General features: G+C 54.0%; 1 protein-coding gene across 6 annotated transcripts in view; it reads left to right on the top strand.

Moving 5' to 3' along the window:
- Positions 1–26,331, top strand: part of ZFHX3 (zinc finger homeobox 3) — a 187,439-nt gene that overhangs the window by 11,680 nt on the left and 149,428 nt on the right. The window contains exon 1 of one of the 6 annotated variants that reach the window (XM_082769773.1): positions 59–525. The exons of the other annotated variants lie outside the window; for them this stretch is intronic. The gene's annotated coding sequence lies outside the window, so the exon portion shown is untranslated. Of the gene's footprint in view, positions 1–58; positions 526–26,331 lie in introns of those variants that run through there. 6 annotated transcript variants of the gene reach the window in all.

Here is a 26,331-nt window from a genome sequence, read left to right on the forward strand (position 1 = left end):
CCCAGCAAACTTTGTGCCGCTCGCCGGCCCGGAGCCCCGCCGCCGCCGCCGGGGACGCGCAGGTGCCGGCGCCGCGGGGGCCGCTGCGCGCCCGCGGAGCCCCCGCCCCGCCCGGCGGCCGAGAGCCGGCGGCCGAGCGGCGCTGCCCGGCTTTGTGCGGCCGCGGGGCCGCCGGGCGGCGCGGAGCGGCGCGGAGCGGAGCCGGGCGGCGACCCGCGCCATCTGCATAATCGATGGGGCGGCGGGCGGCGGGGGCCGGCGGCCCGCGGGGGGACGCGGCCGGGCGCGGGGCCGGCGAGGCCGCGGGGCGGAGGCGGCGCTGCCGCCCGCCGGGACCCCCCGCCCCGGCGGGACCGGGCGCGCGCGGGGCTCCGCGCAGCCGGGGCCGCGGAAAACAAAGGGGCGAGGAACTCCGCCGAGCCGAGCCGAGCCGCCCCGGGCCGAGCGGCCGGCCCCGCGCACGGACCCCGCCGGCCGCGTGGCCCCGTCCCCGGGACGTGCTCCGGAATAGAATTGCAAATGAGAGTAATTATTATTTTTATTTTCGGCGGGCAGGCTCAGTTTTGGAAAGAATGCGGCTAGGGGGATGGGAGAGGTGAAGGCAGCAAACGCCACTGTAGGCCAATCCCCCCTTTCTCAGTTTCAGTTTTTAATTACTTAATGCCGAAGCGCACAGCGCTTATCTAAATATTTGCAAATGCTCTTTCCTATTGATTCCTCTGAATAAACTGCTCTCCTCGCCTTCGGAGGGAAGGCGAGCCGTACTCTTCTGAAACTAAACCTCAGAGGAGAGTATGTGCTTGTGTGGGGGGACACGTACGTGTGTGTGTATATGCGTATGCATGTAGCACGTACACATGTTTTTTTAAAGTGTGAATTATTTATAAATTGGGTTTGGGGTTTTCTTTTTTTTTCTGAAATTGCTAAACTCCTTCCCCCCGCTCTTTTTTTTGTGTCCCCCCCCTCTTTTTTTTTTTTTGACTCTGAGAAAGGTCTGTTTCTCTTTCAAGCTGTGCTTGAAGCTGCTCCTGGGTACGTCCAGTACTGCGTGGCCGTGCAATGTATGCGCGTGTCTTCCTCGTCTGTCTGTCTGTCTTTCTCCTCTCCTCACTCCTGTTTAATATGGAGCAATTTTCTGGAGGCTCGGTGACTCCCTCCTTAGGGTCACATTGAGTTCGAATCTGACTGAAGGTGCAGGAATCCTGCGACGGGGGAAATAAGAGAATAGAGAGAATGGGGTCAAGTTGGCTGCTTAGAGGCCAAAACTCCCACAGCTGCCTTTAAAAATATATATATAATATTTGGCTTTCCTCGCCATGTTACGAGTCGCAGCCTCCCCTTTCAGGTATTTTCTTTACAGCTTAAAGCTTGCTTTTCCTTTTGCCCCCCCCTCCCCTTCTGGGGGAGAAGAAGAGGGGGGGGGAATAAAAGGAAAAGAAATGGGGGGGGGGGGGAGAAAGGGGAAAAAATAAAACCCATTGAGTTTAGGCAAATAAGGTTTGGTCTCCGTATCCTATTACAAAGCACTTTGAATATGCAAGACATCACACAAGACCAGTTATTCCAGTTACGACAAACTTAAAAAGAGAAAAGAGAGGCATGTTTAGATTGTAATTTGTTAGAGCAAGAATCGTATTTAAAACTCTGTCTTTTAAATTATTTTTTTTTCCAGCTTCGCATTGTATCCGGCCCTTTTCTGATGTCAAGGGCTGGTTTTCTTTCCATCATCATTATTATTAAAATCTTTCAGCCGAGTTTAGGAAGACCGCTGCGAGCAACACATTTTCTGTATTTTTGTTCCTGTATCTCGGAGGAGAGTTGGCAGGGATTCTGTGGTTTGCAGTTACACAATATGTTATCGTGTTTTTAATCACTAAATCATTGCAGCGGTTATAGATTTACAGTCCCGGGGTATTACCGAGCGCAGCGCCGGGGCTGCGGGGCCGTGGCCGGCCGGGAGCGCGCCGCCGCCGCCGCCTTGTCCGTGCCGCTGGGTGCGCCGCGCCCGAGCCCCGCGCCCCGCGCCCCGCTCCGGCCGCTCCCCGCGCCCCGGCCGCGCGCCCCCCGCCGCCCCCGCCGCGCGCGCCCCGGCCAACTTGGCGCGGGCCCGGCGGCGGCGGCGGCGCGCCCCGTCCGGCCGGGGGCTGCGGCGGGGCCGGGCCGGGCGGGGGCCGCCACCTGCGCCGGGACGGGCCCGGGGGCGCGGGGCGGCCGCGGAGCGGGGCCCCGGGCGGCGTCGAGGCGGCGCGTCCCGAGCGGGGCGGGCAGGGCCGGGGCTGCCCCCGCGGCTGCCCCGCGGGGCCCGGCCCCCGGGGCTGCCCTCGGGCCCGGTGCCGCTCCGCGGGCGGCCTCGGGCCGGGAACAAAAGCGAACAAAAGGCACGGGAGAGGGGAGAGGGACGAGGGGCTCCGCTGCCGGGCGCGGGGCTCGCCCGCCGGCCGTGTCCCCCGCCCCGCCGGTCCCTCTCGGCCGGGGCGCGGCGGGCACCGGGCAGCGGCTGCAGCCCCGCTCCGTGCCCCCGCCTTTTGTTCCCGGGGCGCGGGGCTCCGCGGGGCCGGGCACCTCGGCGCGGCCTTGTCACGGCCGCTGTCACGGCAGGGCCCGACGGCGGCAGCCCCGACAGCAACCGGGACCCGCCGGCCGCCCCCGTGCCGCTGCGGGAGCCCCGCAGCGCCGTGCGGGAGGCGAGGGGCAGCGGGGATGCAGAAGCCCCGGCCGACGGACGCGTGGCCGGCTGCGGCTGGCTCCCTGTCAGCGCTTCCCTCCGCTTTCCCAAATAGCGATAGTGATAACAACAATAAAATTGTTGCGTGGTCAAGCTGAAAAACAAACAGCAGGCTTTTGCGTGGACTTCATTCAAACACCGCGTTTTGCTGGCGCCTCGCTCCCCCGAGCGAGCGTTCCCTCCCGTCGGTGCCAGCCCTGCTCGCTGCAGCGGGAGCCGTTCGGCAACCATCTTCTCGTGGCCGCTGGCGGTGGTTGCACGAATACCGGGCCGGGTGCGGTGTTTGAAGTCGAAGGTATCTTTGCACGGGAGAGATGAGTACGATTTCAGAGAGGCCAAGCGTGTCACGGCTGCTGCTCTCCTCCGCCGGAGCACGCCCGAGGTTTGGCCTTTGTGCGGCGGTGGGGCTGCCCTGGCCGAGCTGGCACGCGGGTGCCGTGGGCTCCTGCCCCGTGCCCTCTCCGCGTGCTGCTGTCGCGCCTGGGGCCCCTCTGGTGCGGTGCCGTGACCGACCGTCGCTGGGGGCCACGGCGTGGGAAGCCTGCGGGGCTGCTCCCGTTCGCTCTCCCTTTGTTTTCCTGCAGTGGGGTGTCCCCTCCCAGCCCCCCACCCCGCTGGAGCGGTGTCATGGCCCTTGCGGGAGGTTTACACCTCCGTGTGCTGGAGGAAAAGAGCGGCCTGGTGAGAGCAGCGCTGCGGCCGAGCGGAGCTGCCCGGGGCCGGCAGGGCCCAGCGCGTGGCGGTGGAGCTGTCGAGGGCCACAGCGGAGTGGGAATCGGGACAGCTGTGCGCAGGCCTGGGCGCAGCCGCCCCTAATGGTTTTGACGGAGCTGTTGTGGTCTGTTGTCTGGAAAATCTGCATTCTGCGTCGTGCCCGAGGGGGGCCTCGGCACCGCAGACCGTGGCGCGTACCTAAATATAACCGCCTCGCGCCGAGGGGTGAGGTGAGGGCAGGAGGGAGCCCGGCCGCCGTCCCGCCTCCTGCTTTGTCTCTGATCTGCAATTCATGCATTTTTATTTGCTCCCGAGGTCGGTTTTGTGTGTAGGCAGGGATTGGAGAAACAGATAAATTCCAGCTAGTTAAAAAAAAAAAAAAAAAAAAAAAAAAAAAAGGTGGATGAGGAGGGCTTCCCTGGCGGCTGGGAAGCTGGGGCTCCTCGCTCGCCTGCTCTGGACGCGGGTGCCTGTGTCTGCTCCCAGCCTGCCCGGTGGGGCCGGCAGCGGGCCAGGCACCAGCTTCTGCTGGTGTTCCTCCTCCTCCTCCTCCTCGTCCTGCCCCAGATGTTGTGGGTCCCGCTGGGGCTGGGCAGCATCTGCCCTGCTGGACGGACGTGTCCGTCTGTCGGCGCGGGGAGGTGGGTGTTCATCTCCACAGCAACCGCCGGCTGGCGAGCGGCGGTGCTCCGCGCCAGGTGCGCGCTCTGTGTATTTTCAGAGACGGAGCGTAAATATTGTTAAAAGTTGGTTCCCATCTGAAACGGCTCCCGGCCGGGGCAGGAGGCCCGCGGTGCGGCGCGGTGCGGCCCTGCCCGGCAGCAGCACGGAGCCGCCTGCAGCGGAGGCGCTGGCTCGGAGGCCGCTGGACGGCCTCTGCCCAGGGCTCTCCTCCGCCGCCAGCAGCCCTGCTTCGCCCGTGGGTTTGCTGCCGCGAGGAAGATACTTGGCTGTTGATTGTAATTTCATTATGTCACAAGTGCCGAACATGCCTCTCGATAATAAAAGGCAAAGCGGAGCAGCAGTGATTTCCCCCCTATCCCCAGAAAACAAACATTTCCCAGCGATTTGAATCGTACGGTTCACACTGCTGCGGAGTAGGAAGGTGCAATCCCTGGCTTTTAGATCTGAAGTCTCGTAAGGGCTGAGTTATTCTGGTGCCTTTGATGGGAGCTGATGCTGGAGCAGCCGATGCATTTAGCAGCTCTGGTAAGAGCTTTTCTTCCAGCCTCCCCCACCCCGTATCTGGGAAAGTTGAGCCTTCGCGGCCTGCAACACGTTAGCTCTCAGTAAATGTTTATTTTGATGGCACAAGCAAACCTGCGGAGAGCCAGTCCCTGCCTGGGGGGAGCAGTGACGCTCCAGGAGCGGCTCCTGACCCCGCAGCGTCCCCGCAGCACCTCGGGGCCACCGCAGGACCCCGCTGCGCTGCGAGCGAGGCGCCCGACACTCCTGGGGCTGGTGTCGGGCTCGTGGCCGTGCTCGCCTGGCTCCAGCGTGGCCGGGCGGCTGGGGTCGGTGGCGGGGGTTTTAACCCTCCTCTCTCCACTGCCTTGCACAAGCAGTACAATGCTCGCCGTGGATTTCAGAGCGTGCATTTCAATGCTCACAGTAACGTCGTGGTGAGGTGCTTGATCACACTAGGTGGGATTGCCAGGTTTCCTGAGTGGCTGTGGTGGCTGGGGATGGGCTGATCGCTTTTGGACTCCCTGACCCCAAAGAAGGGGGGAACCGAGCAGCACGCGCAGGTGCAGCCGGTTGAGTTGAGGTCAGGTGCATATTGTTTGGGATGAGGGTTGAGGTCAGGTGTGTATTGTTTGGGATCCTTCATCAAGGTATTTTTGGTGAGATGTTGCGTAATGGGAAGGTGTGCTAGAAGGCCTGGAGGCTGGCTCAGGAGACCGAGTGGGGGGCGTGCTTGGAGCACAGAGCTGTGTGGTGTCACAGGCTTGTGGGTTACAGGGCTCGCCGCTCAGAGCTGTTCCTGCAGGTTGAAGGCGTTTTGAATGCAGGCTGTGCACAGCAGCTCGTGTGTTTCACCTGTACCTCTTGTGTTGCAGAAGCTGGGACCCCTCCAGAAGCAGAGCAGAAGGGTTGCCCCTGAGGCGCTGGGGTGCTGCTAAGTTCCTGCATCCAGCTGCTGAGACGACGCGATGAGGCCGTCGCTCTCCTTAGGTTTTCTCCGTTCGACAGCGTTAGATGTCGATATGTGGTGGTGGGAGCTGGGCGCAGATGAGCTTGCGTGGTGGCACCGCACAGCGCCGTGGTTCTTCAGAGCCCTCCGAGGAGCGGTGCCGGGCGGCCCTTGCTCTGGCCTGGGGCTGCTTTGTGCCTGCCTGGTCCGGGAGCCAGCACACCCCTTTGGAGCCGGAGTGCCTGGCCGCCGTGCCCGTGTCCTTGCGTGCATTTCCGATGAGCAGCCCCTGACTGTGCCAGACAGAACTGTAGATGTCAGGCTTTGCACAGAAAGGAGAGCGGGGAGGGAGGGCGAGGGAGAGCCGAGCGCGCAGCAGCGGGGCTGTGAGTTTCAAATTAACCTTCTGCTTTGTTGATGTCTAACGCGAAGCGCCCCCCGGCCCCCCCAGTGTAATGCACACTGGCAAATTGCGAGAGTCGAGTGTGATTTACATAAAGCTATTAGGAGGAGCCAGCAGCGGGAAGAGCGCTTCGGCGGTGGCCCTTGGGAGCTGGAGCCGGACGCCCGTGCCACTGGGCAGAGCTGCTCCGGCACTGGGGGAAGGGAGAGGGGATTTTCCCGTCCTTGGAGCAGCGGTGGGGACGAGGGGCACGGACAAGCGGCCTGGGCGTTGTTTGGCCCTGCCGCAGCCGCCGGAGGTGAAAGGAGCCTGATGGATCCTCGCCCTCAACTCACAGGGCTCGGGGCGCTGCTGGCTCCTGCAGGATGCTGCAGTCGGCTTTTTCGCCTTCGGTTTTGAGGAAAGGGAATCCCAGCCTTTCCTGGTGGAGACAGGCCTGCAGCGTTGGTGCGTTCGCTCCTCGAAAGCTCCTACAGATGTCTGAGCCTAAATTTGTCCTCTTTTGTTTTCTCCTGTTAATTTTGTCCCTTTTAGTTTTGCATATTTCCTTTCCAAGTTCCTTTCTTCTGGCTGTTTTTCATCTTCGCACAGTTAAAAGCAGCTTAACACTGTGAGCTTGTTTGGAAGTCAGAGGATCCGTTTTAGTTCTGACGCTGGCTTTGGGCAAGCCACCAAATGTTTGCCTCAGCTGGAGTATGAAATGGGATAATACTTGGTTCACATGCAGAGACTGTAAGTGGGGGTTTGTTATGAAAAATCATAATGTATCTTAAATTCCCGAAGCATTGTTACATCCTTAAATTTTGTTCTGTTACTTTCTCCCCCCCCCCTTTTTTTCTTCTTCCAGACAATTCACAAGCTGTTGTGCTTTGCTCCTGCTGCTTTCAGGTACATACATAAATATCTTCCTACCTGGAGCTGCAGGGCTCTAGCTGTGATTGTGTAGGAGGTCCTGGAGAAAGACGTCCTTTCCTCCTTTGTCCACGTTATACATAGAAAATTAATTCATTCTGTAGACCTGCTTGTTTCCCCATGCCTTGAATGTGCTGCGGGATTTTGTCCTGGCATCTCAGAAGAGGAGGGTGGCCAGCTGGGGTGACAGCTGTGGTGATGTCTCGTGGTGGCAGCTCCTCGTGCAGCCAGAGCCGCACGTTACCTGCCCCTCGTGCGTGGCCGTACCTCCGGGCTTCTCGGCAGGCGTCCTGTTTCCCTGCCTTGCAGTGGGCGCAGTTACTGCTTGCATTTGTTGCAGGCCGTATTCTGTAGGCTCGCTACGAGCAGATCCCTGGAGTCCTGGTTTTGTTGACCTTGCCTTGCGTAGGGGTTGCGTGTGTGTGAATCTCCCCGCCTGAGCCGGGTTTTCCGTCAGCTCCGTGATGCACCCGCCTCCAGCGGGATGGGGAGAGGAAGCAGGAGCCTGGGCTGGGGGCTCAGGAGCACCCGAGGGGCTGAGGAGTGGGCCTGGGGGCGGAGGGGTTCTCCTGGAGGGGCCTCCATGAAGCTGGGTCGTGCCACAAACCTGTGCTCTGGTGCTGGAGGAGTGGGCGCTGGTGTTTGTTTGGTAGGATCTCCTCAGCCTTCCTGTTTCTGTGGCTGTCTGGAGCACACCGCACTGGTGTGTCAGCGTTTGTTGTTCTGGAGGCTCCGAGTCTCAGCAGTGCGATGTGTGAAATCGTGGCAGGTGAACTGCCCAAACTCGTGTTCCTCGGGATGAGCTCGTACGGGAGTCCTGCTGGCTCCTGTCCCGCAGGAGAGCTGCGTGGAGGTGCGGGCCGGCAGCTGGGCCGTGTTGGTGGCCATGGGGTAGGGAAGGGGGAGAAGTGCCCGTGGGGCCGGCTGGTGCTGGAGGAGGGCAGGCAGGGTGCACTGGGCAGTGTGGCAGGCTCTGTGCCCTCCACGTGCTGCACAGTTGTGCGTGGAGTGGGACGTGTGCTGCGTGCTGGTCGAGGATGCCTGGCCCCAGGGAGGGCGCCTCACCACCCCGTGCCTGCTGCTGTTTCAGAAACCGTTTGCTTGGCCATTGGCAGGAGTGCCTGAGAGAGCTGCCACAGAGTTTTTCCTTGGCTGTCTTATTTTAAGCAGTCTCTCCCCTGTTTTCTTGTTATTTTGAGCAGAATGGAAGTCCTGGAGGTTTGCATGAGATCCTGGAAATTCCCCAGGTGGGTCTGGTGCCAGAGCAGCCCTGCGTGAAAAGCTCCCTTCATGGCAGGCTTGCAGCGGTTCCACCTGAAACTGCAGATGTTTAAGCAGCGGAGCAAAATTCTGAAAGTGCCTGGGGAATTGCTCCAAACAAGCCGAGGAGGGAGGCTTAGCTCTGTGCTGCGGAGCGCGGGCTGGCTGGGGTCAGCGTGCAGGCAGGGGGAACGTAACTCGCTCTCCCTTGAGATGTCCCAGCTGTGCTGGGGCCATGGACCTGGTTGCCAGAAGCCCCCTGCGAGGTCCTAGTGCAGTTGGCGACGCGGTTGGGAGCGTCCCAGCTGACTGTTCGTTCGCTGGTGCTTCTCTGGGTAATGTCACTGCGCGGTGATGGATGCTGTCTGCAGAAGAGGTTTCCATCCATCTGGTAAAACACGGTCTGGTTACTTGAGGCAGGACCTGGATGTCAGGACTCTGTTTTTTCTTCCTTCAGCCGTCTTTTTCACAGCCCCGCCGTGCTTCTGGGTATCAGGCCCCCGAAGCAGCGACGATTAGTGAGATGCTTTTGATGAGATTCTGCAAGAAGCCGTGGCTATGCTCTGGAGATTGTGGATTATGTGGTTTCTCTGTTGCTGGTCTTCAGCACTGATACAGCTGTCTGCCGTGTTCAGTCCTCTGTCAAAAGCACGTTCAGGCCTCTTCTGGTGAGAAGGGGAGGGACGGTGCAGGGCACAGCCTGTTGGATTGCTGAGGCCACGGAAGAAATATCCGAGTGCGCGGCTCATTACAGAAAGCAAAGAACGAGAGCAGCCACCTCCCTCCTTACCGCCTGCCTCGGCCTGTGCGGAAGGAGCTGGCTGCCTCTCGGAGCTTTGCAGAGGGTTTGGACCTGCTAGGCACAAGCCAGCAGCGGCTCACTCAAAGCAGGGAGCGCGTTCTGCAGTCACAGCTGTGAGGCAGGCAGGGAATTGCCACCTCGACAGAGACCAACTGGCAGAGTAGGGCTTGGGAGCAAAGTTCCTGTTTGCTGCAGGATTTGTTCTGTGCCTTCAGCTTTGGGCTCTGGCTTCCCTGGGCTTCTACTGAGGCCGACGGGGTTTGGGTTCAGGACCCTGGTGGGAGCAGGGGCTGGCTCTTGGGGGCTCCGTGGGTGGGTCCTGGTGATCCTGTCCCTCCGTGGAAGCTCACCAGCACCGGCCCAGGATAATGTTGTGGCTTCCCTGAAGCCTGGGTAGAGGTGTAAGGCAGGGACACAAGGGATAAAACATGGGAATCCCAGGGTCGATTTTAGCTGCAAAGTTGCTATTCGTCACTACTTTTGGGGATTGCTCATGCCTTCTTGACAACTAGATATAAAACAGGACTCAGAGGCATACGGTGCAGATCGTTCGCTAGAGCAGATCGTGGTACAAAAGGGCTTGTCTTGGTGGAAGCAGCTACTTTGGGTAGCAAACAGAGAGGACAGAGGTTTTGTTCTTTAGCAGTTTCATTGTGTTGAGTGTAAATGTGTTTTGTTTTGTTTGAAGGTTCCTTCTTCCTTGTGTGAGCCTCCTGCACAGCAGAGGAAGAGAAACACAACAAAAATAGAGCATGTGTTTTCTTAAAACGAGATTGCTGTGGCATGTTTAGGACTTGAAACTGTGTGACTTTGAAGTTGACTTCATTTCACGCTGGTGATATCCTTTTAACTGTCTTAAATAAACAATACAATTCAGCTCTAAAAGTGTCTTGTGAAAAACTGTGCTTGGTTGCTAATTCTGACTGTTTCAAAGATTTTCGTAACAAATATGCTCATCTTACTAGCAAACCTTCCTACTTAGAGAAGTTTGCGTTGATTTATTATTATTTTTTCAAAGGAAATACTTACACATTAGAATGCCCCATGGACATTATTTTCAGTTCAAGAATGGTTTATTTTAGTTTGGCTTAATTGAATTGGAAACAGTTATAAGCTGTACCAAAGCTAGTTGATTTCAAACCAAAATAAGAATGTCCGCGAGCAGGCTTATACCATGGTGAGAAAATCAAGCTGCATTCGCATGCATGAATTTGTCATTTACTCATGTATACACAGACTTGGCAAGGAGATCTCTCGCAGGGCTGAGCGCTGGCTGTGTTATTATGCAGGGGTAAGAGGAGTCAGAGGCAAGAAGTGTTACAGAGGCCATAGTTTTTGCATCTGTTTGAAGCCAGTGCTGCTGCTTAGAGCAGTCTTGCCTTGAATGCTTTTTCTTTTTGCTGGCACAGGACTTTGGTGCCGTGGTATAGGGAAGTAGTTTAGGGAAGAGACCTGGGTAAGAAAAACTCTGCCAAAGGAGAGGAGAAAAAAAAAGCTTCCTCAGTTTTTTTTTTTTGTTTTTTTTTTTCTTCAGCTTCCCTTTAATTTGAAATAATCGTGTGATACGGTGTCACTGCAGAAACTGCTGTGCTGAAACGCAGTGGGGGTAGCGCAGAAGCAGAGCAGAGTGCCCTTCCCCACGAGTGGTGGCAGGGGCCGTTCCTTTTTCTACCGTGTGAGCTTAAAGTGTGCGTTGAAACAGGGCCTGAATATGCATCTGGTGCGGGGCTGCTGTAGAGGAAGGCGCTGCTTTTAGTGATCTGTATTTCTTTGTCTCCTTTTATTTCTTTGTCTCTTCTCCTTTCAGGAGTGCAGAGCAGTGTAGCTCAGAGGATTTCTGCGTAGCCTTGCAGGACTCTCCCTGCAGCAGCTCTCTGGGAAGGGGGAGCCGAGCCCCTCTGAAGGTTCTTCCCCATCTGGGGCCCTGGCTGCTGGGAGCCAGCAGCTCTGCTTGTGGCTGCAGACAGGAATTGCTAAAATCTGCAGTGGCAATTCTTCCGCACTCGGCTGTGTGGGGTTTCCTGCCTCTAATCATGAGTTTCTCCAGCAACTTTCCCTCCAGAGCACGCGTGCAGCTGGGCTGTTTGCAGGCTGAGCTCTTGCCCACGGGCAGTGCTGTGTTTTGCACCTGTGCAGCTCCAGCTGTGCTGTTGCAAACCTCTGCTGCAGGTTTTGTGCCCCACTGATTTCTGTCACTACCTCCCACTCCTGCCAAAGGCAGGCATGTCAGAGCGGCTGTTTAGCCTAGATTACTTCTGGTTTGGTCCCCTTAAATACATAAATAAAATGAAGTCTTTGCTTCCCTCTGGTCTTCTGCAGTAGCAGTGGTTGGTGTTGCTCTGAAGGAGCTATCTCCGGTTCTCCAAGGCGTTCATTAACTGAGTATCTCCGTGTCCTCTTTCCTGTCTCTCCAGCCAGACTGACCTAGAGACTTCCAATCTGCAGGATTCTGATAGTCCCAGTCGTTTTTGAACCCTTCACTCTTCTCTTTAGTGTTCTTTGCAATTATAAAACAAATACTTGCTGCAGGTTTTAAAACTGATTTTGTTTTTATTTAAGCAATTGCAAGATAACGCTTAGAAGCAGTCTTACACATCTCTGCAGCACCCTGGAACATAATTACATGTAGTGGAGGGGGGTGGCAGGGGGACGTGCAGGCCGCCGGTGAAAGCCGAGAGCTGCCTCGACCGGCACATGTCATGTTCTTCTCCCTGATGGCAGGTTGTACTGGGGCTGGATTTTGCTCCTGGATGTCAGCTGTGTTTGCATAGTATTCCTGTTGTCTTTGTAAGTCAAGCGTGTTTCGGCTGCAGCAATACACATCTGAATACCAAAGGCTGACGGGGAGCTCGCTCGAGGCGAGGCGTCCGCCTGCGTGGAGCCGGGTGTAGTGCCACGCACCCGACAGTGCTGGGTACTGCTTGTGCAAATGTGATGTTGGACTTGAGCCCGTTGGGACCTCTGCTTTTCTGCTACCTGCAGCAGCAAAGGGCTCTCTTTTTATTGACTCAGAGCTGAACTTGTGTGATAAGGCAGGCCCAAGTGAGAAAATTTTACCAGGTTTGTTGAAACGTTTCAGATGGGGATAAACAGATGCAACCCCAGCCCGTGGACACGCTTGCTTGTGTGCAGTGCTTTATCGCGTCCTCCTTTGGCTGATGATTGAACGTCCGTGTAGGGTGTTGCACTAATTTACCTCCATCAGTTGCTATAGTGATTTAGCTACATCGGTACAACATTCAGCTCAGTTTCACATCACTTCAGCTTTGTCCTCCAACAGTAATGGACATCTTTATATAGATGCCCATTTTCCTGGTCATTAAAGAGTAATTCCTGTATAAAGCCATCAGATTCTGATTGTTGCTACAGATTGAAGATTTCTTAGTGGTTTATTCTGTACAGAGTCATTAGTGAAGAAAAACTTTATACCCCAGAGTGAAAATGTGAGCTTAACAACTGGCTTCCAAGTCAGGACTCATTACTCCTGCAAACACATACTCGAGAGGTTGAACAAGAAGGATGGTTTCTAAATCAGGTGGTGAAGGACACGAGAGTAGGAGCTGCTGTTAGAAGCTGTTGTGATTTCTTTATATTCAGGTGGAAAAAAAAATAGTCTAGAATATTTCAACTTTAATACTCTTAAAACCATGTAGGCATGTGTTATCTGTTGTGGTGGAGAAGCTCATCCTTTCTATCTTGCTTGATTGTTCAAACTTGGCTCCTGTTTAGTTGTGTCATGCTGCAGCCTCTCTAAGAAACCAGGCATGCTCACTGACTGCAGATAAGGAGGTAATGAATTTCTAAACACTGTTCTGAAAATGCCTGCCTGGGCATAGTTTAATGGATGGTTCCCATTTATGGGGGGCTTCGTGTAATCCATGGGGGAGACGTGGGCAGTCCCAGGACAGCCTGCAGACCAGGACATTGCTGGTTTGCTTTGTTAGAGCTGACAGACCGCTGCGAGTTACAGTGACGAGAAACTTGCATTTAATAAAAGTCACTGTGGAAGGGTTCTTGGGATCTTGCCAGGGAGAGTTTCCTGTTTAAAATTAGAAAGTGGATTTTTTTTCTTTTAAGCCTTGATGTAAACTGGTAATTGCTTGAGTTTTCTTTTAAATCCTAAGATGCTAGTTGGAGGGGGGGAAGAATGAGCAGAACGCCCCCCAAAACAGTGGAGTTGTAGGCTTTGGCTTTTTGTGAGAGGAAAAATAGTGAATTTCTTACAATAGCGAGTCTCTTTCTGTGGTAACAAGTGAATTGTTAGGCAGTGGGCAAATGCAAAGAGATCAGACTGTCCTGCTCCTCACCAGGGGCTGGGGAGGACGTGGGCTGAGCACAGCTGCAGTGCTGCGGGCGCCCCAGAAGTGCCAGGAGTTTCGGGAGCAGGGAGGGAAGCTGCACCGAAAGGCAGTGTGATAAAGCAAACCGCTTTTGTTCTGGCGTTTGGAAGGGTGAGCTTGCGGAGCTGCAGGTCATTTTTACTGTTTCTGGCTTTGGGACATTCTTCTGGTGTCTCAGGTGTGGGATTTGTTATTAATGATTTGTGCCGCCTTCTGCATCCTCCCTGGAGGAAGGCTCCTGCAGGTGCACAACATCTCAGGGAATCGAGCTGATGGATCTCCAGGTTCCCCTAAATGCCCTTTGCCCACCTTTATGCTCCCTGGGCCGAGACTGCTGTGGCTCGACCCAAGAGGTGACACACAGACGTGTCCGGCCCCGGCTGCTGAGGGGTGCTGTGACTTGGCTCTGAGGTGAGACTGGAGAATTTATCCCATTCCTTTGTTGCCATTTTTTTTTTTTTTTTTTTTTTTTAACGTGTGTGGTTGTGTTTTGTTTTGTTTTCTAATATGGAAAGAAACCTTATCCCTGTGGCTTCTGTTGCTGCTGGTAATGGGAGTGTTCACCGAGATAAGGCCCCTCTGCCCCCCAGGAGGAGGCTGGCAGCCTGCCTCTGCTCCGACCCACCTCGCGCGGCTGTCCGGGCTGGATTTGTATATGCTAATGGGCCCGGCTTGTCCTAGCTTGTTTGTAATGATTTGTGGCTGCATTTATATGCAAATACTAACAACTTGCTGCTGAGTTAATTAGCGTTTTTTCTCTTTGCTTCCTGGAGCTTTAGCAAAAGGTCTTTATTCTCCCCATTTCGGGTGTCTGACCTGCCCCCCGCTCCCCCAGCAGCACTGCACGTGGCTGCCGGGTGCCACCCTGCCGCGGGCGACGCCGGGAGCAGTGCCCGGCCCTGGGTGCAGGCCCTGGGTGCGTGGAGCCCGGGCCTGGCCCCACGGCTGCTCCCTGGGGTCTGCCCCTGATCCACGGCCTCCACAGCCTGGGTGAGCTCCATGCCACGGGCACACGGTGAGCGTTTTGCCGGCTGGCCCTGGTGGCTGTGGCTGTGCGGATGGGGAAAACCAAGGCAGCCTCCCTCCCTGGACAGGGCGGAGTGTTTGGTTTTGAATGTGGAGGTGGAGAGCGATAGCTGCGGTCGGATGAATGACTCTCGCCAGACAAGAGGCTCCGAAGGCCTGTCTGGTGACCTGGACATGACAAGGATGGAGTGGGAACCGCTGGCCTTTGACATCAGCGTGGAGTTCGGTTTTCACTTTTGGGGAGGGGCAGGCAGGCATTTCCTCTTCCCGGGAACAGCGTGTCTGTGTGCTAGGTCAGACTCGAGGTTTTGCTCCTTGTAGTCTCTCATTCCGTCTCGCTTCTTGCGGTCTGTGCAGGTGTTTGCTTTTCCCAGAGCTGCACGTCGATGAGCTGCTCACCGTGCTCAGGGCCAGAGGGAGGAGGGGGGTACAGCACAGCGCCCCATGGCCGGGGCAGGGGGCTGCGGACACCCCGCTGGGGAGCTGTGCTGCTGCTGCTTCTTGCTCTGCTTGCTCATCCCTCCCTTCCTGCAAGCCAGGGCCTTTTTCAGTTACTGTGTCAGAACATTTGTCGGTGTTGTTAAGCCTTTGTGTTCGCCCTGAAAGGTAGGGCCCTGGCTTCTCAGCAGCAGGGGCAGGGCGGAGGAGCCTGAGTGCTGCAGCCTCTGACCGCTGCCGTGGCTCCCCCTGGGCAGGGGCAGGGGCTGATGTCCCTGGGCTCTGCGTGCTGACAGCCCGTGCACGAGGCTCTGTGTTTTAGGCTCTCGGCTCTATTTACTGATTTTTGTATGTTTTATTTGCATGCTAGTTAGCTTGCAAGTTCTTTGGGCAATAAAACTCCTTAAGTGGAATATGATATTCTGAGGTCCCACCTAGATACTGGGAAGGAAACGAAGTGTGAGGCCACTGGGAAGTCAGCAGCAGAAATTGGTAAGCTTTTGTCCCTAGGTTGTCTCTCTTCAGTCTCTTCCACTGTGCTAATGTTTAGAGCCTTGTTTTATCGTGGGATTGTGGAAGAGTGAGTTTGTGGTGTGATAGAGTAACTTCTCCAGCGTTGGAGTCAGCAAGAAGAGGGGCATGTTCCCAGGGATGGAGCTCTGCAGCCTGATATGAAAGTGACTAGAAGTGGTGGCTGGCTGGTCAGGAGTCTTTCACCCTGTTTCTGAAGCCCTGACTGCCACATATTTTCACCATCACCTTATGGCTACTAAACAAAAGAGTTTTGGTATTTTATTTTGGTTTCCTGCTGTAACACCCTTCTGCATTGAAGAACCTCTTAACCCAGTGGTGTTTGTCATTGGCTGGGTTTTAGACCGAGATGATGTGTTTTTCCCCTGCCTTTACTTTTACTTTTCCATTTCACATCCTGCAAGGCAAAGGGATGTGGAATTGCAGACCTGTCCTGCTGCCATGCTGAATAACATGGTTTTGATTAATCCAAGGGGAGAAAAGTCAGTTTCTCGTAGCAACCCTGATGATTAAAGCTCCAGGAGAGGCAATTATTCCTGGTGTACAAAACTCTCCTACCACACTTGTCATGGGTGTTTTTTTAAAGCTCATCCACTGTAGCAAGTCAATGCTGCTTTTTGTAGCAGTGCTCATGGAGGCTTTGACAGACAGATGCCTTCCTCCTGCCCCTCTTCCTCTCCTTGTTGTTTCTAGACTTTTCTGTGCAGAATGTGTGCTTCCTGCAGGAGAGCTGTCACAGGAACACAGGTAGCAGTGATTGTTTGCCCCAGGACAGGGCTTTGTCCTGCTGGCGTGGCTCAGAAGGCTGTGCAGCGCTTGGTGTAACGCTGAGCTGGTGGCTTTGCTCTGTCGTGCAGGCAGGTCTTGTGGCCACCTGCCTCAGATGGGCTGGAAAGAGGAGCAGAAAGGGTTTGCAGCTGGGCAATAGCTGGGACGGTGCCCATGGGCTCCCAAGCTTTAGAAGAGTCGAGCATCCCTGGTGCTCTCTGTGCCTGCCTCGGGCTGCCCATGTGTCTGTCCTGTCTGCCAGCCTTGGTGCTCAGTGGGCCGCACGTGGAGATGCTTTGGGTCTGGAATAAGAAAAGTGGCGACTTCTGAGCGGAGGCCTCTGATCCCGTGAGGCGATGGGAGCGGTGTGTGGCAGCTGCCTGCTGCTCTGTGTGGGGTCTGGGTGGCACAATGCCATGCCGGGGCCAGGGGAGGCCGTGCAGGGCCTCGGCTGTGCCCACCGCCAGCACTGACGCTGCCCTGGCACCAGTTCGTACCTGGTGGCACCGTGAGCGACATGGCCGTTGTCACCTGCAGAACCAGAATTCACGTGCCGTTACTGTAACAGCACTGCTCTTTTTAAAATCTTTTCCAAATACTTCCCTAACAGAGGTAAGACGTAAATACCTGTTTAACTTAATGAGCAGCTGGACATCACGTCTTCTCCCTGGGAAAGCAGGTGATGCCCTTCCCCGAGTAGCAGCTTTGAGCATTACCGGTCTCGGGGGCTGGCTGTCTCCATACCACAGGCTGGAAGCGCTGGGTTGTGCTCTGGGCTGTAGCAATCTGCTTTAGCTGTGGCTGTGAGAACCCGCTGTGGAGCCCGCGGTGAAATGGCCCCTTCCAGCTCAGGGGTGGATCTCCCAGGAGACTTTCCTTAACTCTCTGCTTTCTGCCAAGCACCTCCTGACTGTGCCGAGGTCGGGACAGCCTGGCCCAGTCACTTTTGCCCCGGAGGTGTGAGTTTCCCCAGCAGAGCTGCAGGCACGGGGGAGCCTTCTGGCACTGCCGGCAGCCACCTGGGGCCTCCCCGCACCCTGCGCGCCGCTGGGGCAGAGTGGCTCTGGCGCCTGGGCCCTGCTGGGGCCGGCCGGGCTCCAGCTGCCTGACCCTGGGTGAAGAGTTCAAATCTGCATTTAAAAAGAGGAGGGCCATTAAGCAGTTGGGACAGTCTCCAATCAAGTTGAAACTTTATTTACAGCTGAGCTGGTGTCTTGCTAAGACACATCCAGCCCCTGTGTGCTGCCGGGGTGCTGCATGGCCTCTGCTGCCGATGGGGCTGAGGGGCCTGGAGGGCGCTGAGCGGAGCGCTGGCCAGCAAAGGTGGCACCTGGGGACTTTCTTTCTGAGTGTGAATTCCAAGGCAATTCAGATTTTTGTTTCATTTGTAGTCTTGCACACTCTTAGTGGGAGTGGAGGACTTCACCGAGGCCCTGTTCCACTCGGATGTGGTGTGGGTGCAGCGCTGTCTTCACACACACCGTCCTGCTGGTTGGCCAAGGTTGGGTGCACAGCCCCAGCCTCTCGGGTTCCTCTCCTGAGACAGGTGTCTGCTAAGCTGGTCCTTCAACCAAGTCCTGGCCGGCAGGGCTGGAGCATCCTTCTGAAGAATGCCCAGAACCACTGGGGTGGAGCTGCAGGGGCAGCCTCTCCCACTTCCCTTCACGTTCTTTGGGATGGATGGACGTGGCTGGGAAGGACTCATGTTTCCCTGCCTATGCCGTCTGTCCCAAATCGGGCCCAGGAGTGCTCCCCGTTTTTTGAGGGGCTGGCTGCAGACAGGAGTAGTGTGAGCACCACCAGAGCCATCCTTCGTGCCCCACAGTGCCTGGCCTTGCCCTGGGCTGCCTCCAGCCGCAGCACCGCAGGGGGATGCCATGGGGGCAGCAGCAGAGCTGGGGGCTAGCACTCTCTGTAGCCTTGCAGTTGTGAGCTGCTTCCTTCCCAAACCTGTGCAGAGCTCTGCAGAGGGTCTTGGTAGCACCTCGTAGCTTTCATTTGTTTACAGGAGCGTTAAGCAAATATAAATAGTTCAGCTACTGTCCTCCTGGCATCAGGTTTCCCCTGTTAAAGACTCGAGTGTGATTGTGAATGGGGATGAGGAAGGCCCCCAGCGTCTCTCGCGTTCCTGCTCCATTCTGATGCTAAACACCCAGTTTGTAACTCCCTAGGAGCAAGGGCGGCCCTGTCCAGTGAAGTTGCGGGATGTTGTCCTTGAGGAGGTGGCTTTTGTGACCCCTGCTCAGGGGAGAGGCCAGGGGGATGAGCAGAAAGAAGAGGTCTCACCCTGAACGCTTCGCTCATCGCCTTCAGCTTGGAGGTGGGAAGGGATGTGTTCCCACCCGCTGGTGATGGACCTCAAAGTTTAATTTGGGTTAATTTCAGCAGGCGGTGCTGCCTGGTGCAGCATGCTGCTGCTCTGCTGAGGGCGAGCGTCCGGGTGCCCCTGGAAGGATCCAGCCCTGGCGCGGTGTCTGCGGGCACCATGGCCTGGGGCAGCCGGTGTGGCTGGGGGGGCTCCGGAAGGGCCCCAGCCATGGCTGTGTGTGCTGAGCACTCCTCTTGGTGCAGTTACTGCTTTGGTACTGTTTGTGTCCTGCCTCACAAAACAACAGTTAAGGAGATTTGTGGGGTTGCCGAGGTGCTTAGCGGAGAGGGCAGGCGGTGGTTCTGCTGGCTCCTTCCCCGCTCCCCAGCACAACAGCGCGGCCCCTACCCGCGGCGATGCAGGTTGTCTGTGCCAAGGCTGCCGGGTGGTAACTGAGGTAAGGAAGTGGTCCCTGTGCATCCAACTCTTCGAGAGTGGGCGCTAAGGTTTGGGGGGAAAATCTCCCCCTTTCTCATTTTCTGTATGTTTGTGGAAATGATGATTTTTCTGATCCCCCTGTGAGCAATTTTGCAGCACTGTAGGGGTCTTTTAACTTCATAAAGCTCATTCTATAGGAAATGTTGTTCGGACTGGGTATGGTCCAGACAGGAGATCTGAATTTAGGGTATTGCAGTGTAAAATACATTTTTTTCTTGTTTTCTTTGGGCTGGTTGGACTGTTTCTGTCCTAGTGGTGCTCTCAGCGCAAAGGTCTGAGGTAAGAAGCGACTTGAAAAGGCTGCATGGCATGTGAGGAAGCAAGTTAGCTCTTAATCATATCATATATTAGCCTCCTTTGCCGTAGATACATCTGCTGTAAAATGCTTAGTGCTGAGAGCCTGATTGGGCGGCCTATGCTAAGTGTTCAAACTCCTGCTGCCTTTTTTCTTCAAACAATATCTTCTGGCTTCCAGATTTCTGATAAATTGATAAGAGGAATTGCGTGAGTCAATAGAGTTGTAGACACTTTGCCAATATAACCCTAGCGCTATTGATCTGCCAGTAAATTAAAGTCTTACTTAGAGGCTGCCGATATTTCTAATCTCCTGCCTCACCAATTACAACCTCCCAGCTACCTGGCAGAGGCAGCGGGCGGCAGACCAGGCTTCCCAGGCTTTCCCGGCGAGCCGGCGCGGGGCTCGGCGCGGGCAGGAATCGGGGTGGCCGCGCGGGGCTGCGGGTGGGAGCACTGCAGGAGGACTTCCCTGCGCCTTCTGCCCTTAAACCAGGGCAGAGCAGAAGCTGTGTGAGGATGGAGGCGGTTTAGGGACGCGGTGAGCCCCTGTCTCCAGGCCGCACGTTGGGGTGCTCTGCCCCGGTGCTCAATAACCCCTCGCATGGCACGGAGCTTGGGTGGCCAACGCCTGCAAGCCACGATGCAGTCGGTGCTCAGGTCAAGAGCGGCCTCGGCTCTGCCAGAGGGAACCTTCCAGGAGAGGAAGGGAGGCTGAGGAGATGATTTCGGGAAGGGATGTGGGAAAACCTCCCTATCCCTGCGGTTCTCGGGTCTCTTGTCCCTCGGCTGTGCCCTCCTGGCTGTGTGTTTGAAGCTGGGGACAATAATGGCAGCTTTCAGATGTCCGGAGAGGAACAATGGCATCATAGAGCTCCCCGCCGGGGCTCCCACTTTCAGCGATGATGGTTTCAGCAGATCGCTTGCCCGATAAGCCCCTTTCAAGTCTCATTTACGTTTGAAAGTCCGTAGTTAGCTTTGGGAAGAAATCTCCAGATAAATGCTGTGTTCTTTCTAATACCCCAGAGCGAAAATCAATGGGAGGGATAATTCCTTCCCTTGTCCTACACAGACTTTCATGTGTTTCTACCTCCAGCAGCACCTTTTAAATAAAGAAAAGAAAAAGCCCTCCCTTTCCTGCTCTGCCTTTTGGGGCAGAGCCCTGGCTCCTGCCGAATCATCCCCAAAGGAGAGCAGCACGGTCGCATCTCACATCGAGGCTTTCCAGGACCGAGTTTGCAGGTGGGGCAGAGGCAGTGGGAGCAGCGTGGGGCTCGCAGGGCTGGAGGCAGCCGGGCTCCTGAGAGGGCTCGCGGGGTGTCCCAGCGGCCAGAGCAGAGCACCAGGAGCTGGTGGCGAAATCGGTGGTAGCGTAATTTAAAAAGTGAAGAGATTTAAAATATATAATAGTAGTGATGCTTTCATTAAATCCAGTCAAGTGAAGGTACTCGCTGTAGTAACGCTGTGGAGCTGGTGGAGTGTATACCCATAGTATTATAATTTTGTTCTGAAGTTTGTGCAGAGTGCTTTGGTCAGTAACTTCTCTGCTGCTGTGCGTCCTGCAGTGCCCGTTTTGTGGCAGATCCAGTTTCCAGAAATATCTCGGCAGGAATTAGTGGCCGAGACTGGTACGAGACAGCTCCTTCAGACTGCCCGGGAGCATGCTCGTGTTTGAAAGACATATCCTCCAGAAATTAAGTTATTTAGATGGCCACCTCTGTGCTAGCTGTATTGAATTGTATTTTCCCTGATGTTGTGAAGTTATCGCAGAGGATGTACATTAAAAATTGTAACTATTCCAAGTACTGCTGTCTTGGCAGGGATTTGCTGAGTCTCATGATCTATCCGTAATGGAGTGGAGATGCTGAGCTGCAGTTGGATATATTTACCCCGAAAGGTTTTTTTTTTTTTTTTTCCCCCCTCTGTGTGTGTATGGAGGAACCATCTGAGCAGTCAAACTGTCTGAGTGCTTTCTTTAAATTTCTGGTAGCTTAATGTGTAATACAAGCAGCAATGGTGAAGTTAGAGTACCGGGTTTTCAGGCATGAGGTTTCCTCCCCTGGTTAAAGAGGTGTATAAATTACTGAAACGGTGACAATAGGAAAGCTGAAGAAAATCTTCAGTATTGAGCAGATCCTCAAAAAAGAAGACACAGAAGTTGAAGCTGACTCAGTTCATTGTGTAAGATTTGAGATATTTGAATCCTGTTCACCCTGACGATGCTGATTCCCTATGCGAGGTCAGGTAGGTACAAGGTTTCTCTGCTGTTTCCAAATAAGTTTTTAGGGTGTTGTTTTTTTTTTTCTTACCCCCTCCACACCCCAGTCTTTAATTGAAGATGCAAACTTTGTTTCAGCAGCTTTTTGACACTCAGTTACTTCACTAGTGGATGGCCTGAAATAGCGAAGGGGTCCATAGTGCTGACTCGTGTCGTTGTGGTCAATACAGAAAAGGGCATTTCAGCACCCCCTGTGCTGATGTAATTGTTTCAAGGTAATTGGTTGATGTACTTGGAGGTAGTGCATGCTCGCTCTGTCTCAGCGGGTGCTAATCCCTGCTCCTGGAGGCGTGGGATGCGCAGGCTGGCTCTGGCCTTTGGGTTGTGCATCCATGGGCCCGTGCCCAGGCCGTCAGTGCCCGTGTGGTGCAGTGTCTCCTCTTCCAGGCCTGGTGGGAGCATCTCCCTGCCTCCTGCTGCCTCCTGGGACCCTGCTCCAGGGCCCAGCTCCCAGCCAGCTGCTCATGCCACGCTGCCTCCGCGGGAGTCCCAGGGTTGAGTGCCACCCACAAGTTTTCACAGCTTAGTCCAGCAGGTAACTCCTCACTCATCTTAAGCAGTACAAGTCATTGACGAGGAATTCCGTGTGCTTTTCTGCATGTTTCTGCTCAAAAAGGCTGGTAACTACTTTCTGCACCTCTCAGTGGAGCAGAGGAATAACCCAGGATGACTTCCATCATGAATATTACGTGGCATTTGACAGGGATAGACAGCACTAGGATGAAAACTATTCATTAGCAGCATCTCTGTGTTTATCTGGGTTTGCTTTTAGGATCGGGATCAGCTGAAACATTTTTCTGGTTGGTCTGTGGTGATTTTGTTTCAGCTGTTAAAGGAACAGAGCATGATTCAGCAGCCAGCCCTCACATTTTTCCTTTAAATCCTGAAATATTTAGTGCTCTGTATGTGAACTTAACGACTGAGCAAGACTATGAACAGGTTACAGTCCCAAACCTCTAATTTTTGACTTGCAGGAAACCTAAGTTTGGGATTTTTATGCTTTTTGTCCAGGCTGGTCCGTCAGACAGCATTCCTAATTTATTTCCACAAATTGATGAAGGCTGTAATTTACTATTTCAAGAAGCATGTGGTTCAAAAGACCTTTAATTAAAAAAAGAAAGTTCAGTGCATGTCTGAAACTACAAGAATCACCAGACTGGATCAGAACGGTAATTTGTAGTAATTTGATCTGCGTGAAGTGTATATTTCTTCCTTATTTTCTTCTTTTCCAACCTGTGTAGCAGTATATTTATAGAGTCCTAAAACACAGGTTTTGAATGGAACTTTTGCATTAGCAAAAGAGTGATTTTGCTCAGAACAAGGCTACCTCTCCTTAAAGCCTAGACAGCTTGTGCCCATGCTTCATCACTTGTAGTTGGAGGGAAAACCTTAACTCCTAACCTAATGCTTGTTCTGAGGTGATATGAGATAGCGCTTTTTTATTTTTTTTTTGTCTTGGTGGATAAAGACTAAAATAGGTCATAGCTGTTTATAACAATTATCTATATATTGGAAAATGTATCACTGTTCTTTTCCAAAGTTTTACAGGACCAATTATTCATTGAAACAGAAAGGTTTGCATAACCTTCAGAACAAACCTTGACAGTGTCTTACTACAAATCTAACCTCCTGTATGTTCTCAAGCCTCTGTTGCCTCTTGGCTGCAGCGGTGGCTGGCAGCATGGTGTTTCCTAATGTGGCCGAGTGTTGCCTTTCACTGTTAGCAGGTGTCGCTTTGATTTTGGTAGCATAAGGTAGGAGCACCTGATTTACTTCTTTCTATCCCTTGTTACATTTGAATACCTCTGTTTTATTCATGCCTGTCCTTTTGACTTGTGCTCGCCCTCCTTTCCGAAATCTCGGGGTTTCCGAGCTCTTTGCATGTGCAGCGTCCAAGCCACCTGCAGCTGGGCTGGGGCCGGGCTCTGCTCTCCAGGTGCTCTGCGGCTGCTTCCCCATCCTGCTGCACTGCCCTGCTGCAGAGGTGTTCACTGCTCTGCCCCCAGCGAGGCACAGGCTTTTGTCCTGTGATGCTGCGCCTAATTAAAAACCTAGAAATGCACACGAGTAGCTCATAGACATCTCTTTGTGCATTATCTAGCAGAAGAACGCCATATAGAATTACCTGCCACTGTGAGGTTCTCTGAGGCTCCTCTCTGTTCGTCTCTACGCGTGACTGATCTAATTGTTTAATTTACAGATTTTCCTGCCTGACTGTTCAGCGGGTCTCCAGGAATCACTAGTATATTTGAAGCTAAACATTGTACTTGGTGCATACAGCCTTATGGTAAATGCTCCGCTGCCATGCAGTAATAAATGGCTGATTTACAGTTCTTCTATTAGTCACCGAACTTAATGTTTCACCTTGAATATGAAAAAGGAAGTTGAGGCTAAAAGGAAAGCATCGATGTTGTAAAATGGTAAAAGTTGAGTAAAAATAAACACTCCCCCAGGAACAGTAACTTCCAGGGGCACAATACTCACCGCAGGTTCAGACTGAGGACCCACCACGGTGCGCTAGGCTGTACGGGCCGTGCTGGGCCTTGTCTGCACCGTTTGCGCCTTCTTTCCACGATGTAACCTCAAGGTAGCCAGGCTGGCACAGCCTGTAAAATATTGTCCCCGGCGTCCTAGCGGAGGTGTGGTGTGAGCTATAAAGAGTGCAAGATGCCCAGCAGTGTATTAAACACTAGTTGAGTACAGGAGGGCAGCATATCACAGGAGAGAGATAAGCAAAGTTCTCTGATTGTGGATCAATAAAGGTTAGTGACATCATATCTCAAAGTGAGAGAACCTGCTTTCTGCAGAGCCATTTATCAGATCGCAGGCTGGAACAGCATTAACCTTTTCCTAGCCGGATCTCTGCTCTTCATCTGACTCCAGGCACAGTAACCTTCCCCGCTGGCAGCAGAAGGCTCCCTGACCTTGCCTTGTAATCCTGGCAGGTTTCTGTGCTGGGCGCTGGAGGGGTTCTCCGGATGCTTCTGCTGGCTCCTTGCTGAAGCGTGCTGCATACAGCAGGGCAGTGCTGCGCTGCCTGGAGGCTGGGGTGCGAGGTGTGCTGCAGCTGGGAGCGCTCCGCATTTCAGAGCTTGTGGCTCTTCTGCCGCTGGTACGGTTTTGGCGAGGAGTAAGATGCTACGCATGGGTGCTCAGAGATAAGGGAAGTGAATCAGTTTGGTTAAAGGTCTGGCATTGTGCCAGGCATCACAGGATGTGGTTGCAGGATGAAAAAGTGTACTTGGATTAGCTTGGTTTACATGGCAGCAGTGGCAGTGAAATCACTGGGACTGTCCTTAGGAGAAGTTGTAGGGGGCGGCAGGAGGCCCTGGGTGTGTGGCTGTGTGGCTGGCCTTCCCCGAAGTGTCTGTCCTCCTGTTTTTGCTGTTATTGTTACCAAAATAGATTAAAGCTAAACTGAATGTATCAGCCCATTCTGCAGTCCCGTTCCTTTGCTGTGTGCTGTGAGGCACCAGCTTTCCACATGAATGCAACTTCTCAATGCGGGAGCGCGGGGCCGTGTGCCCGTGCCGGCTGGATGTAGGGCAGCGAGCAGCGGCTGAGGCCGTGCGTGCTGCTGGCGGGGCCGCGCCGCTGCCGCCTTCACGTGCCGCCAGGGCAAGCTCCCGGGTGGTCGGTCCAGCCCGAGGGGACCTCCTGGAGCACCCCTGGGGGTTTTCACTTTCTGCTCTTGTGTTCGCGTTGTTGCAGATGAGCAAACTGACATTTCTGTTACTTAATTCAAGGTGATCTGCACGGCTAAAGTAACCAGTAAGTTCACTAGTAAGGCAACCAAGAAGCTACAGCACAAATGTTTAAGATCTGTTTTTCCTGACATACATGTGTTTAGCAGTGGCTGCTCACTCCAGAATGTCCCAAAAGCTTTCTGGTGAACCTCCAGGGCCCTGTGTGTTGCCTACAGCTCTAGAGCAGCTGTCTTAAAGAAAATCTGTATTTTCTGGTGGTTCTGTTTAAGACTTCTGCCTTGCAACCAACCTCTGTGTCCAATTACCAGTTAGAACTATGGCTTGTATTCTTAGAAAGCCATCATAACCTTTTTGGAAACACTGTGCACTGTGATGCTGCCACTTAGGAGTTGTACGCATCGTAAGATACAAAATTCTCTACAGATGTAGCTGGTGAAGTTGACTGACATTTTTTGACGCTTTGAGCCCCACTTTCTCAATGACATTGAACTTGGAACACAGCTACAACTTGTAAAATAGGGCCACTTTTCCCCTTCTTGCTGTGTTGAGGTTTATGGGTGACAGCACTACATTAGGACAAAATAAAATACCCCAATGCATTTGGGACCTGTTGATTTCTGTTATACAGCCCAAAACAAGTGAAAAAACTAATTTTTGGTGAGAGCACTTCATGAAGTCATTGCAGGGAAGCTCAGTGTTTACGTTAGAGAAGCACACGGGAAAACACAGGAGTGACAGAAGATGGATAAAAAGGGTTGTGGTGTGGTGTGACAGCAGCTGTGGGAGAGCCCGAGAGGCTTCCTCCGGGTGGATGCCCTCCAAGTGCCCGGGCACTTCAGCGCGGTGGTGTCCCTGCCGGCAGAGGAATGGGACCGACCCCCGGAGCGTCTGTGCCCCGTAGTGTGGAAGTTGGGTGTAGGTATTTCTGCAGTGCTGGAGCAGGCCTCTGGTTTTCAGTGAATGAGAGGAGAGGCTCCTGCCTGGAGGAATCCATGGTCTGAGTTCAGAGATAAGATAGGAAGGAAGGATGACAGATGGAGGGTAAGGGGCAAGAGAAGAGTTAATTCCCTGAATGAGCTTCTGTTGTCCGGCAAGGAAATGCCTTTCCTTTTTTTTTTGCTTTTTTTTTTTTTTTTTTTTTTTTTTTTTTTTTTTTTCAGAAGCTACAGAGATTTGAGTTATAAAGACTTTTT

Source organism: Aythya marila (assembly GCF_965140915.1).
Source record: "Aythya marila genome assembly, chromosome: 12".
Taxonomy (NCBI): domain Eukaryota; kingdom Metazoa; phylum Chordata; class Aves; order Anseriformes; family Anatidae; genus Aythya; species Aythya marila.